Below are 14,385 nucleotides of genomic sequence, written 5' to 3'. Positions count from 1 at the left end.
ATATCTGGCATTTGACGCAGCTGTACTAGACATTTGCCAATGGGGATATCACACATGGTCACCTAGTGGGGGATGCTGGCTATGCACTGGAGCCGTGGCTGATGACACCCATTAGAAACGCACACACACCTGAACAGGAACGCCATAATGAGGCACATGTACAAACACGAAATGTAATCGAGCATGTGTTTGGGCTGCTCAAGTCACTGTTCTGGTGCCCGGACACATCTGGTGGAGCCTTGCAGTACTCATTAACTACATGTACCCAAATTGTCATGGTATGTGCTATGCTACATAATATGATCCTGCAAAAACAGCTGCAGCAGGACGAGCATAGGCCTGGGCCAAACAGCCCCCCACCATTGCCAAGGCCATCACAGGCAGAGCGTGACTCGGAGGAGAAACAACCTGAGCCTGCCCCAGTAGGCAGAAGGAGGCGTGCCCAGTATGCTTTGGCCTTGGCAAAGAGGCAATGTATAGCACATACACTGGCTCAGTAGGAACCCTAGAAATGATACCTCTCTCTAACTTGCACATATAGTAAAAGGGATGCCTAAGTTGACACCACCTGCTTTCAAACATATATAGGGAATGTAGTATGTGCATCCAACATAGCCAGCCCTGCAGCACCAAGCACCACCTGAGGCATGATTGACATGTGTTAAGCAATATAAAGCAGTGCTAAACAGCATTTACCACCATGTAGTATATGTAAAGAAAATCACACACACCAACTAGCACAACTGTGGTCAATGTTGAGTAATATTGGGCAATGTCTAGCAATGCTGGTTAATACTGAGCAATGTTGGACAAGCTGGGTCTAAGTATATGAAGGTCTCTCCAAACACCATTATATTGGGTGACTTCAACTACCCAAACATTGACTGGGAGCAGTACTCAAGGCCCAACACCCTAGCCCAAAGGTTCCTAGAATTTATAAACTCAAATGCTATGGAACAACTAGTCACCACCCGCACAAGAGGGGATAACATACTGGACCTGGTCATCACCAACATGGGGACTCTATGCTCCATACCAGAGGTATTCCCCTCATCGGTAAGATCAGACCATAAATCAATTCCACTGGATATCCACATCCCGATCCCACCCACAGCCCAGAAAACCACAGTGAAAAACTTCTCAAAAGCTAATGTCACACTTCTCAAAACTGAGGTGGAATCCTTCAAGGCCCCCCGGCCAGTGGAAAGTACGTCTCAAACTGCAGAATCCTTTATAAATGCATTCTATGGACACCTTCAGGAATGCATGGATCATGCTATCCCAAACAAAACCAAGACCTAATCATCCAAAGGCAGGTGTCCTGCCTGGTGGACCCCAGCCATAAATAAGCCGTACAACAGAAGGAGGATGCTACTACATGATAGAGCAAAATCCCTAAAAGGGAACGCATCTCTGATCAGTACTAGCAAAAAAGTATGATCCCTCATAAAATCATCCAAGACCAGCTTCGAGAGAAACATTGCACAGGACACTAAAGATAATCACACAGCCTTCTTTAGTTATGTTAGGAACCTGGGTGGCAACTCCCAGATATGTTCAGAGTTTGCCCAAAATGACAATAAATACACTGAACCCACAGACATTGCCAACATCCTGGCAGACAGGTTCAGTGCAAACTTCTCCCCCCCTTCCCCCCCTAAAGAGAAAATATCTATCCCAGCAGAGTGCTGCCTCCCTGACATCTCAGATGCTCAGGTGAGAGCCGCCCTCTCCAAAGCAAAAAACACAGCATCAATGGGACCAGATGGTGTCCCGGGCTGCATTCTACAGGAACTCCAAGAAGAGCTAAACCCCCACATAAAGCTACTGTTCAATCTCAGCCTTACTACAGGATATGTACCCAAAGAATGGCGTACAGCAACAGCGGTCCCACTCCACAAAGGTGGTGCCTCTATGGACCTTGGAAACTATTGCCCCATAAGCCTGACTAGCCCGGTCTGCAAAGCTATGGAGAGAATCATCATGGGACTCATAAACAAAGACACTGGGAACCTACAGACACTGGATCCTACCCAATTTGGCTTTGTTAAGGGCTGATCTTGCCTCTTAAACCTGGTCAATTTCTTTGAAACAGTCAACAAGGCCATTGATGAGGGGAAGGTAGTCCACACAGCCTACCTGGACCTCACAAAAGCCTTCGACACACTACCCCACCCGGGCATCATAGATAAGCTCTCCAGCTTAAATATAAACCCCTATTGTCATAAGATGGGTTGCAAACTGGCTCAAGGACAGAACCCACATAGTCAGAATTGCTGGAGCCATGTCAGAGTCTAAACCAGTTACAAGTGGCATCCCACAAGGCTCAGTCCTGGGAACTCTTGCATTCGGCATATATTTTTCGGAGGTACAGGTTAACACGGGAAGACTGTGGCTGACCAGGTTTGCAGATGACTGCAAACTGGGCGCCATAATTGACTCTCCAGCTGACACAAGCATCCTCCAAAAGGGACTCATAGAGACAGATAACAGGTGCCAGAGCCATGGCCTAAAGCTAAACGCTAAAAATGTATAGTCATACCCTTTGGAAAAAACAAAGTGCGCACAAATTACCATATAGGTGGGAATCCATTAAGTATGGAAGAAGTAATTAGGAACCTGGGGACCCAAGTTGACAGTAATTTCCTCTTTGACAACCACATTGCCAAAGTGGTTAGAAAGACGTTCTATATAGCCCACCTTATCATGAAAGGATTCACATCTACATCAAGGGAGGTCATTGTGCCCCTTTATTCATCCCTCATCAGGCCCATAATTGAGTACAATGCCCCATTTGGGATGTACCTTACCTGACACCTGCAGCAATTAGAAAGACCCCAAAAGTACCTCACAAAGAGGAACATGGTACTCAAACAGATGCCATATGCTGCTCGGTTAAAGAAACTACAGCTCTACTCAGTTGCATACCGCCTACTTATAGGCGATCTATGCCTGACGTATAAAGCCATGTCCAACCCGGAATTAATGAGCATGCTTCACCTCAGAAAATCCAAATCCCATATAGCTACGTGCTCGAGGGACTTGAACCTGAGTACAGAAATAAATTGGACATGCTGGAGGGACAGATTCCTAACCCAGAGGCTCCCTTCGCTCTGGAATAGAATCCCAGTCCATGTTAGGCAGAGCCCCTCACTGATCTCTTCAAGAAGAATCTTGACAAGTGGATGGGAGATTGTAGGTTTACCACGGGGATTACGTCGGTGTCACTACTAGACAGAGGCACAGTAAACTAACCTTAAAAAGGGCACAGTAAAATCAGTTCAGAGGGTGGCGAAAGCCAAACACACTCTGGCTAGGCTTGTAAATGCCTTAGGGCAGATAGCCTAGTATGAACCTATGAACCTAAGTAGGGCATAGCTGAACAAAAGGCAACATGCTCATATTTGCTCTACTGGCCCTTAAGCAGTCTGGTCTGCTCAGTATGAAAATATAAAGCAGCAATGGGTTTCGAACCTAGGATGCTGTGCATTATAGTCATAGTATTGAACCACTACACCATGACAGTATTGCAGTGGTCAGCCTGTATGAAGAAATGTTGATAAGTCTATTCTAAGTATTCCATGGAAATCCTGCAGGCACAGCATAATCCCTGTCGAGTTATGACACAAAGGTGAGTCCCACAGTAAGAATTGAACCTGACTTTCAACACACACAGTAGAAATGTTAATATTGGACATGTACACATACATCAACAGATGTAGTGGACCTCAGACAGCAACATACTGAAAGGTCACACTGGGCATGCTCACACACTTGAATAAATGAGACAAATGTCAGGCAACAGAACACTGACAGTCTGAACTGGGCATGCTCACACACTTAGGCCATGTCGGAGTACAGCAGTGGGCCACACATATCAAGCAGTTGCATGTGTTAAACCAGAAACCTCTCACTATCCAGAAATCTGCCCTGTGCACACAGTTATAGGACAACAGACACATATATAATATAGTGGAACCCTGTCATAATCAAATATGTTCTGCAGATACCTAAGTTGTTCATAGAAAGTGGGAAAGCAAAGACGATAAAACCTGCAAACAGTATCAGCAATAAACATTGTGCATCCTGAAAATTAGCATAGGTTCAGAGGTTGATACTAGCCTATCCACCCTAGAGCATGTACAAGCCTAGCCAGAGTGTGTTTGGCTTTCGCAACCCTGTCAAAGTAGAACACTGTGCCTGTGAATAGTAGGTCACACAAGATAGCCCATTTACATTTAGTGTATTATGCCTCTGTCTAGCAGGGACCCAGAAGATATCCCATGGGTAAACATACGATCACCCATCCACTTGTCAGGATGTCTCCTGTAGGTGGTCAGTGGGCGGCTCTGCCCATGCAAAACCGGGATTACAATACGGAGTGAGTGGAGCCTCTGGGATAGGAATCTGTCCCTCCAGCATGTCCTATTAACATCTGTGCTGAGGTATATGTCCCTGGAGTGTGTAGCTTCAACAGAGTCAAATATCCTGAGGTGGAGCATGTCCATTAAATCTAGGTCGGATATTTCCTTAAACTACAGGCACACAGCACATCCGTGTAGGTGGTAAGTGACTGAGTAGAGCTGGAGTTACTGTATCTGAACTGTGCATGGCATCCATGTGAGTCCCTACATCTGCTTGTTGTGGAACATTTGTGGCCATTACAGTTGCTACAGGTGTCGGGTAAGATACATCCCAAATGTGGCATTGTAACCAAGCATGGTCGTGATGAGTATAGGGGCACAATGACCTCACTTGCTCAACATGTGAAACCATATGGGATAAGGTGGGCTATATAGAAGTTCTGTCTTACCACTTTGGCAATGTGATTCTCAAAGGCGAGAGTACAAACAAGTTGTGTCCCCAAACCCCTAACAACTACTACCGTATGTAATGGATTACTACCTATGTGGTAATGTGTGGGCATGTTGTTATTCCCAAAGGGGATGACTATGCAACTAATGGCATTTAGCTGTAGTCCATGGCTCAGGCACCAGTCATCCTATCTCTGTGAGACCTCATTTGAGTATGCATGTGCCAGCTGGAGAGTTGATTATGGCACCCAGTTTGCAGTCATCTGCGAACATGGTCAGCCATATTCCTCCTGTGTTAGCCGTACACCACACAAATATATACTGAACAAGAGAGGTCCCAGGACTGAGCCTTGTGTGATGCCATGTGTAACTGGTGTATAGTCAGACATGGCACCTGCAATACTGGACATGTGGGTGCTATCCCTGATCTAGGTAGCAATCCATCATGTGAGATATGTGTTGATATCAACGCCGGTGAGCCAATGCATAATGGCCGAGTGGGGTATTGTGTCGAAGGGTTGTGCAAGGTCCAGGCAGGCTGTGTGGACAACCGTCCCTATACCGATGGACCTGGTAACTGTTTAAAGAATATGAACAGGTCCAGGAGGCAAGATCTGCCCACAACAATGCTGAAATGTGTAGGACCCAGTGTCTGTATGTTCTCGATGTCTATGTGCATGAGTCCCATTACAATACGCTCCATAGCTTTGCAGAACAGGCTAGTTAGCCTTATAGGCCGATATTGTCTATGGTCTGTTGTGGCAGCAACTCTGTGGAGCAGGACCACTATCACTGTACGCCATTCCATAGGTACATATCCTGCAGTAACTCTGATATTGAACAGTGACGTAATGTGAGGGTTATGTCTGTCATGAAGCCCGTGTAAGACGCAGGCCGGGACACTGTCTGGTCCCATTGATGCTGTGTTGTCCGCTGTGGGGAGGGCAGCACCCACCTGTTTATTTGTGATGTCAGGGAGGTTACACTCTGTTGGGATGGACAGTAGCTCCTTAGGGGGGATGGGGGGAGACATCTGCACTGAACCTGTTTGCCAGAATGTTGGCAATGTCTGTGGGTTCAGGGTATGTTTAGTCAGTATGCAGTAACTCACAGCATATCAGTGAGTGTCCACCCAGGTGCCTGAATTAACTGAAGAAGGCCTTGTGAGTGTCGTACGTGTCTGGTGCAATTGTCCGTTAGAAGCGGGCCTGACATAAATACATGAGTGATTGTAGCTGTCTGGTAGTACAGATCACAGATGCCTTCCCTGTCTGGGATTGTGCTCTATCATGTAGTAGCATCCTCCTTTCATTGTATAGCTTATTAATGGCTGGGGTCTACCAGACAGGTCCCCTGCCATTGCAGGAGTGAGTCCAGTTGTTATTTGGGATAGCATGATCCATGCAGTCCACTGGGTGTCCATAGAATGTGTATGTAAAGGATTCAGCAATCAGAGCCATACTTACCACTGTCCCAGGGTCTCTGAAGGATACCACCTTGGTTTGGAGAAGTGTGACATTTGCTTTTGAGAAGTTCACCAAGATTACCCAGGATGGGTGTGTGGATGGGATATGGATGTCCAGTGAGATAAATGTATGTTCTGACCTTACCAATGAGGGGTATATCTCAGGTGTGGAACATAAATTCCCCATGTTGGTGATGATCATGTCCAATATGTTGTCCCCTCTTGTGGGTGTGGTGACCGGTTGTGCCATAGCATATGAGTGTACAAATAGTAGCAACTGTTGGGCGAGGGTGTTGGGGCCTGAGTACTATCCCCAGTCAATGTGTGGGTATTTGAAGTCACCCAATATAATGGTGTTTGGGGAGACCTTCATATTGTCCAGTGTTCCCAGGAAAGCCGAGTGTGGTTCATGAGTTTGGGAGGGTGGTCTGTAGCAGGCAACAAACCAAAAGGCAGATATGCACAATGTTAGGTGCATATGTATGGTCTGTGATGCTTTGTGCAGTGCTACCAACCTGGAGGTATGTGTATCTGTGATGTATATGGATTCTCCCCTATTTGTGTTGGCCATTCCGAGTTTTGTGGTCAGAAAGCATGGTATGAAATATAACCTGGTAGTGCTGGTGTGCATTTGGGAGCCTGAACCAGGTGTCTGTTAGTGCACAGATATCACTGTTGTCCATACTGAGGAGATTCCTGAGTGGTCGCAATTTGAGGGTAACACATCTGGTGTTGAGCAGCATTACCCTCAGTGTCATGTACTCTGTAATGTTTATGGAGGTGGGTTTGTCTTTTGAGCAGCAAACAAAAACGCCAGCAAGTGTTGGTAGTAGCCACATCCAAAAATCATTTATTGTCATAGGGGAGGAAACCCCCCCTAGGTACTGTTATTGTAAATAACAATAACAGAAAAAACTTTTGACAAAAAGACATCATACATCAGACCGGTTTCGGCTCCTCAGAGCCTTCTTCAGTGAAATACAAAATGAAAAAACAGAGTATCACAATACATTCATATATATAGTGATAGGCCCAGCTATAGGGCCAATCCAAACACAGAATTCACAATTGGTCATTAAGGCCAGGTGAAAACAGTGCTCCAAGTTTGATGATCCATTTTTTCTCCTTGGAGCTAAGTAATTCCTGCCAAAACTGTTTGTCTTTGCATCTCCCCCTGATGCAGTCAATAACAACAAATTTAAATGAAGCAGATACATGTTTTAAACAATGTTTATACAGAGCATTACTGATACGTTTATTTTTAATGTCACTTAAGTGCTCACAAATTCTAAGGCGAAAAGCCCGAGAGGTCTTTCCAACATAGAAAGCAGAACAATTGCAGGTCACCAAATAGATGACCCACTCAGTGTTACAATTAGCCCAAAACTTAATATCAAAGACCTCAGAGGTATTTTTGCTACTAAATTCATTGGTACGTAAAACACGAATGCAAAATGAACAATGTCCACAGGGAATACATCCAACAATGGGTTTCCCTGAAATGGACAGCTGAGTTTGAACAGAAAAATCTGAACCTACTTTCTTATAATGACTCAATTTAGAACCAATAGTCTGTCCCCTTCTAAATGAAAAAGAACACTGATCTGGCAACAAAGAATTAAGTTTTAAATCAGCTTTAAGAACGTTCCAATGTCTCTGTATAATATTTTTGAAACCCTGTGTGTTCCGTCCATATGTAGTCACCAAACGTAAAGGCTGTGACTGATGACAGTTACTCTTATCTTTGTATATTAATAAATCTTCCCTATTTAAACTAGACACAAATCTTTTAGCTAAATGTACAGAACCTGGACGATATCCCCTCCTAATAAATCTTCGAGTCAGATCATCCTGGGCATCAAGAAAAGATTGTTGGCTAGAACAGATTCTCCTGGCTCTTAGAAATTGAGATTTGGGTATGTTCTGGATGACATGTTGTGGGTGGAAGCTGGTAGCATGTAATAATGAATTAAATTCAGGAAATTTCCTGAACATCCTGGAGGATAAGGTGTTATCCTGATTCTTAATAATTTCTACATCAAGAAATACTATCCTCGATTTATTATAGGTCAATTTAAATTCAATCCCCCATATATTATTGTTCAGATATTCAAGAAATTCCATGAGATACTGTTCATCAGCTTTCCACACCAACCAACAGTCATCCAGATACCGACGCCAGATATCCATCTCACACATATAGATATTATGATTGTCATCATAAATAACAACCTCTTCAATATATGCCATGAAAAGGTCTGCATATATGGGTGCAAAAGATGCACCCATAGCAGTACCCTGCGTTTGCCAATAACAAAGATTGTGAAAATAGAAAACATTGCTTGACAAAACATATTCTGTAAGGCATACAAGAAAAGTGTTAAATCTGTCTTTTGAGCCCCATTTAAAAAAGGCAGTATGGTGGTAGCAACTGCCTTAGCCAGTATTCGAAAGTCCAAGGGTGACAGGTGCAAGCTGTCCATAGGGAAGCTACGTGGCATGTCGAGCATGTCACCCCAGGCTGACAGACACTGTATCCCTTGTGAATGACACCAATATGTTGGCCAACTGTTAAACGTGATCAGTTTGTTGGTATACTGTGACATCATACTTGGTCAGTGTAAGATGCTAGACAAGGTCAGGGTCATACTGGCCTGGGCTACATGATCAGAGAGTTCCTCTATGTATCATGCCATGTGGTCCAGGGAGGGACGTCTGAGGGTGTACGCACCAGCATGGACAATGCTGGAGCCAGTCCTGCACTTGCTGTGGAGGGACCTGAGTGTATGTGTTATGTTGTGGATCCTGCCACCCGAGAGACAGCTCAAAGTGACTATTCCCTTGTTTGGCCTGGTGAGTGGGACGTCAGTGTGTCTGACAATAAGTGTCACCTATTACAAGTGTATTAGGTGTGTTGTTTATCCCGAAGGGCAGTGACTGTGTGGCACACTGAAATGTGAACTATGTGATATGTGTGCACCCACCATGTTCACAGATGTACACCTGCTAATCTGTAATGCACACACCACACACGTACTGTTCACTCACTAACACATGCTGGCAACACTGTACACTTCAGCCAAGTGGCACATGGGTGGACAATACATACTTAGACCTAATGCTGGTGTAAACAATGCTACATTGAAAATCAGAGCTGTGATGCATAATGCCTGCTCAGATATACCTACAAGGATATCATTACACTTTCCTGTTGACAACTTGCTAATATTGCTACACTGCTATAATGTCACCCTGTGCATCAGAACCATGTTAGCCTGTTCCTGCATCAATGTTACAGATGACAGGAGGTGGCACAGGTGTCATCATATGCACAGGGTGTGTTGTTGGTTTGCCAGATCCCCCCAACATCTATCAATGACCTTGGTGAAATTCCAGATGGCACCGGCAAGGTCACGGATGCTGTCATTGATAGCGCTGTAATGGGTCCTCTGCACCCTTAGTCCCTGTCTGGTGTACCGTTCCATAAGTGCTTGTGCCTGCATTATAGCCTGGAACATACTGGAGGTTGTAATACCTCTGGGAGGCACGTCTGCCAGGGGCAATATGACCAGTGGTGCTCCCCAGAGAACCTCTGGACATCCGCCTATGTGGTACCCTTCCAGGAATCCGACTATGGCTGCTGTGAGGGGATGCAAGTGCCATGGGTACCACACTCTCCTGGTCAATGCCAACTGTATGCTGTCCCTTGGCTAAGGCCATTGGTGATGAGGGATGTATTGGCAGTATGAGTGTGTGCATAGATGGGGTTGAACTCTGTGTACTATCAATTGGTCGACCAATGACAGACCCTGTCAAACCTTCCTGTGCCAAAATACACATCTCATCATCTCCACTATTAGTGGCAGTGACTTCAGGTTCCCTGCTGCTTTCAGCCACCCCAAACTCAGCACCTGTGAGAGGAAGACAAGAAAAACACTTTACAATCATCATCATGGACCTCATAAATAAAGATATTGGGGACTTACAGACACTGGATCCTACCCAGTTCGGCTTTGTTAAGGGCAGATCCTGCCTCTTAAACCTGGACAATTTATTTGAAACAGTCACCGAGGCCATTGACGAGGGGAAGGTGGTCCACACAGCCTACCTGGACCTCGCAAAAGCCTTCGATACAATACCCCACTCGGGCTTTATAGATAAGCTCACCAGCTTAAATATAAACCCCTATGTCACTAGATGGGTTGCAAACTGGCTCAAGGACAGAACCCACATGGTTAGAATTGCTGGAGCCATGTCAGACTCCAAACCAGTTACAAGTGGCGTCCCACAAGGCTCAGTCCTGGGACCTCTCTTGTTCAGTATATATTTCTCAGAGGTACAGGCCAACATGGAAGGACTGTGGCTGACCAAGTTCGCAGATGACTGCAAACTAGGCACCATAATCGATTCTCCAGCCAACACAAGCATCCTACAAAAGGGCCTCATAGAAACAGACAACTGGTGCCAGAGCCATGGCCTCAAGCTAAAAGCCAAAAAGTGTATAGTCATCCCCTTTGGCAAAAACAAAGTGCCCACAAATTACCACATAGGTGGTAATCCATTAAGTACGGAAGAAGTAATTAGGGACCTGGGAACCCAAGTTGATAGCAATCTCTCATTTGAAAACCACGTGGCCAAAGTGGTTAGAAAAACATTTTATATAGCCCACCTAATCATGAAGGGATTCACATCTAGATCAGGGGAGGTCATCGTGCCCCTTTACTCATCCCTCATCAGGCCCATAATTGAGTACAATGCCCCTTTTGGGATGTACCTTACCAGACACCTGCAGCAACTGGAAAAACCCCAAAAGTACCTCAACAAGAGGATCAAAGGGCTCAAACAGATGCCATATGCTGCCCGGTTAAAGAAACTCCAGCTCTACTCAGTGGCATACCCCCTGCTCAGAGGCGATCTGTACCTGATGTATAAAGCCATGTCCAACCTGGAATTAATGGACATGCTGCACCTCAGAAAATCCAAATTCCATCGAGCTACGCACTCGAGAGACTTGAACCTCAGCACTGAAATAAATAGGACATGCTGGAGGGACAGATTCATAACCCAGAGGCTCCCTTCACTCTGGAATAAAATCCCAGTCCAGGTTAGGCAGAGTCCCTCATTGACTCTCTTCAAGAGGAATCTTGATGAGTGGATGGGAGATCGTAGGTTTACCTCGGGTATCACTTCTGTGTCACTGTTAGACAAAGGCACAGTATACTAACCTCGAAAAAGGGCATAGCAAAATTCATTTAAAATGGGTTGCGAAAGCCAAACACACTCTGGCTAGGCTAATAAATGCCCTAGGGCAGATAGCCTAGTATGAACCTATGAACCTATGAACCTATGAACAATCTGTACATGATGTTAGCACACATGCACACATGCACACATGCACACATGAACACATGCACACATGCACACATGCACACAAATACACTCTTCATTACAGCACATACACACACACACACACACACACACACACACACAAGGCAAACAGTCACCTCACATGTGTCAGCATGCAGAATATGTGTTACTCAAGACCATGCAGTGCAAGTGTAGATGGCCCATTTTAATGACATTATACATGGCTTTGATGCATGTGTGTAGTTGTTCAGTGATTGGCTACACCCTGGAACACAATGTGTACATGGACACAACATTGCTGTGCATGTATTATCAGCTCTGCAATGTCCTGTGCACCATCACTCACAGGTATACATACCATGGCTGCATGTGTTATCTGTGTGGCACATAGATTGCCATGTGTGATTACAGTGTCTGTGTCCATAGCAGATAATATTGGGCACAGGTGTAGCACATGCATGCTATGTACACACACGGGATGAGTGGTGCATGTAGACGTGAAGGATTCCCAATGCTCAACATGGCAGTTGTACAGTGGTTATGGTTGCAACATTAAACACCACACATACCGAATGTGTGTCATGTGACCTACACACACAATAGCATTCCAGGACATATATGTGACACTTTGTACAGATGGCGACTGCTGTGCATATTTTGCATACTGGCATATGTAAGCACATACACAACATGCTATACATATTGTGTATAGGTGCATATGTTTGCACACACACAACATTGAGGTGCAAAGCAGTGACTGCTATGTGTAGTACTGTGGTCACTGTAACTGGATGGGGTATAGTACCATGTGCCATCATCATCATGCATCTTGTGGTCACTCATGGCTACTAATGTGTGACAGACCACCGCCTAGCATGCTGTACCTGAACTGCAGTGCCGTGGCTATGTTCACAATTACACAGCCACTTTGTACATGGGTGTGTGAGGTGCCCAATAGAGAGCATTGCCTAACACAACTGTGTTATGTGTTGAAGAGTGTTGCACAGCCCCATGATAGGCCTCTACCCCTGAGGTACATCATGTGTGTGTGGATGACATGTGGGATACTGAAGTGTGACCATACAGCGGGTGTGTGGTAACGCCATATGTAGCATGTTTTTGTGTACTGCGTATGATAAACGTGTTATGTTGTGTACAGCTGTAGCAACTATGCCTATCCAATGTGCTGTATGGTGTTGCCACAACTGTGTCTGATGCTCTGTGTATTGCATGTCATTGAGGCAGCTGCTGACATTACTGAGCTGTGCAACGTCTTACAGCAAACATGCACGGCATGCATTATGCGTAGGTGTGTTACGTGTACATGGCCTACACCTCACCTATGACATGCACATTTCATTACCAACATTGCAGTTATACCACACTCACCAGCATGGATCATCTGCCCTACTGTCACACCAGAGGGACCTACGAGAATATGAGAGAGTTCGTCAGTGGCCACAACTGTGGCATTGCTACAGTGGGTATGCTAAACTACAGTGGAACAACAGTCAACAGTCACAGGTGTAGAGATAATATTCTAAATATCAGTATTGCATAACACTAGGCAGCACAACTGCTAAACACACAGTACACATCTCATGTAGACATAATCTAACAATACAGTTAACTGTAGTCTACAGATAGGGAATGTTACCTGCTCGCTCCATGTGAATATGATGGCTGGCTCCAGCCTCCATGACAACACATGTCACAGGTTGTTGCTGCTGTTGTCCAGGAGCCACCATGCTTAGGAGCAGCTCCTTCACTCTGGTGAGGGGGGATGAATGGCCACCCTACCACCTGTGGCAAGCTGTTGTCTTTGGATATCAGACGCATGCCAAAAGACATGTCTAATTAAATCACTGCAGTGATGGTGTACCTGCTCATATGTCCGGTTATGCATGCCTATGTCATTTACCCGACGAACAAGATCCTGCCACAGTGTCGTCCTCTCCTGCTGGTGCTGGCTGCTTCGGGAAAACAGCATTGTGTACTGCTGAACCAGGCTTTGGACAATTTCATCTTCCTCCGCTGCTGTATACGATGGGTTGAGTTGGTGGGCCATCTGGCTGAAAAAGATATGAACAATATGTGTGAGCGAGTCCTGTGGCACACTTTAAACCTTTAACCAAAGATATCACTTTACTGACATATATACCATCCATTTCTCTGTCAGGGGTTACACAAGTTCACTACCACTTATTGGTTCTCAGGCCACAACTGACTAACAGTTCCTGGCATACTCCATATATCACACCACTATACAACAGTACCCGGCACACTTTTTGTGACACAATGCACAACCTCGACACAGGGGTATATATCACTCCAATGCATGAACAGAGATGTCATCCATTGCAATGAATGGAAAGTAGAGTTACAGTAGTACCAGTCAACCACCTTTAGTCATTGATGCCATAGCCCTGCCTAACATATGTGTACAGTTGTTACTATAGGTGGCATACTGCTGTAACAGAGTATATATATGTTGCTGGATACACACGTATACCCTGTAACACACATATGATTGCAGCCATGGTACAGGCATAATTACACACACATCAGACAAACATACAACGCACCAATGCATGCCAACACAGATGAGCATTACCTGTGTACCATACAGTACTGTGTGCCACTACTTACAGACCCTTATGCCTTAGTTTTGTCCTCTGTGTAGACTACAGGAAACACACAAAACAGTGTTCCCAAGCAATGTGAACACACACCATACTG

The sequence above is a fragment of the Protopterus annectens genome, chromosome 10.part0 (genome assembly GCF_019279795.1).
Source record: "Protopterus annectens isolate FY-2018-M chromosome 10.part0, PAN1.0, whole genome shotgun sequence".
NCBI lineage: Eukaryota > Metazoa > Chordata > Ceratodontiformes > Protopteridae > Protopterus > Protopterus annectens.
The sequence above is the reverse complement of the archived record's forward strand: the minus strand, read 5'-3'. Positions refer to the sequence as shown.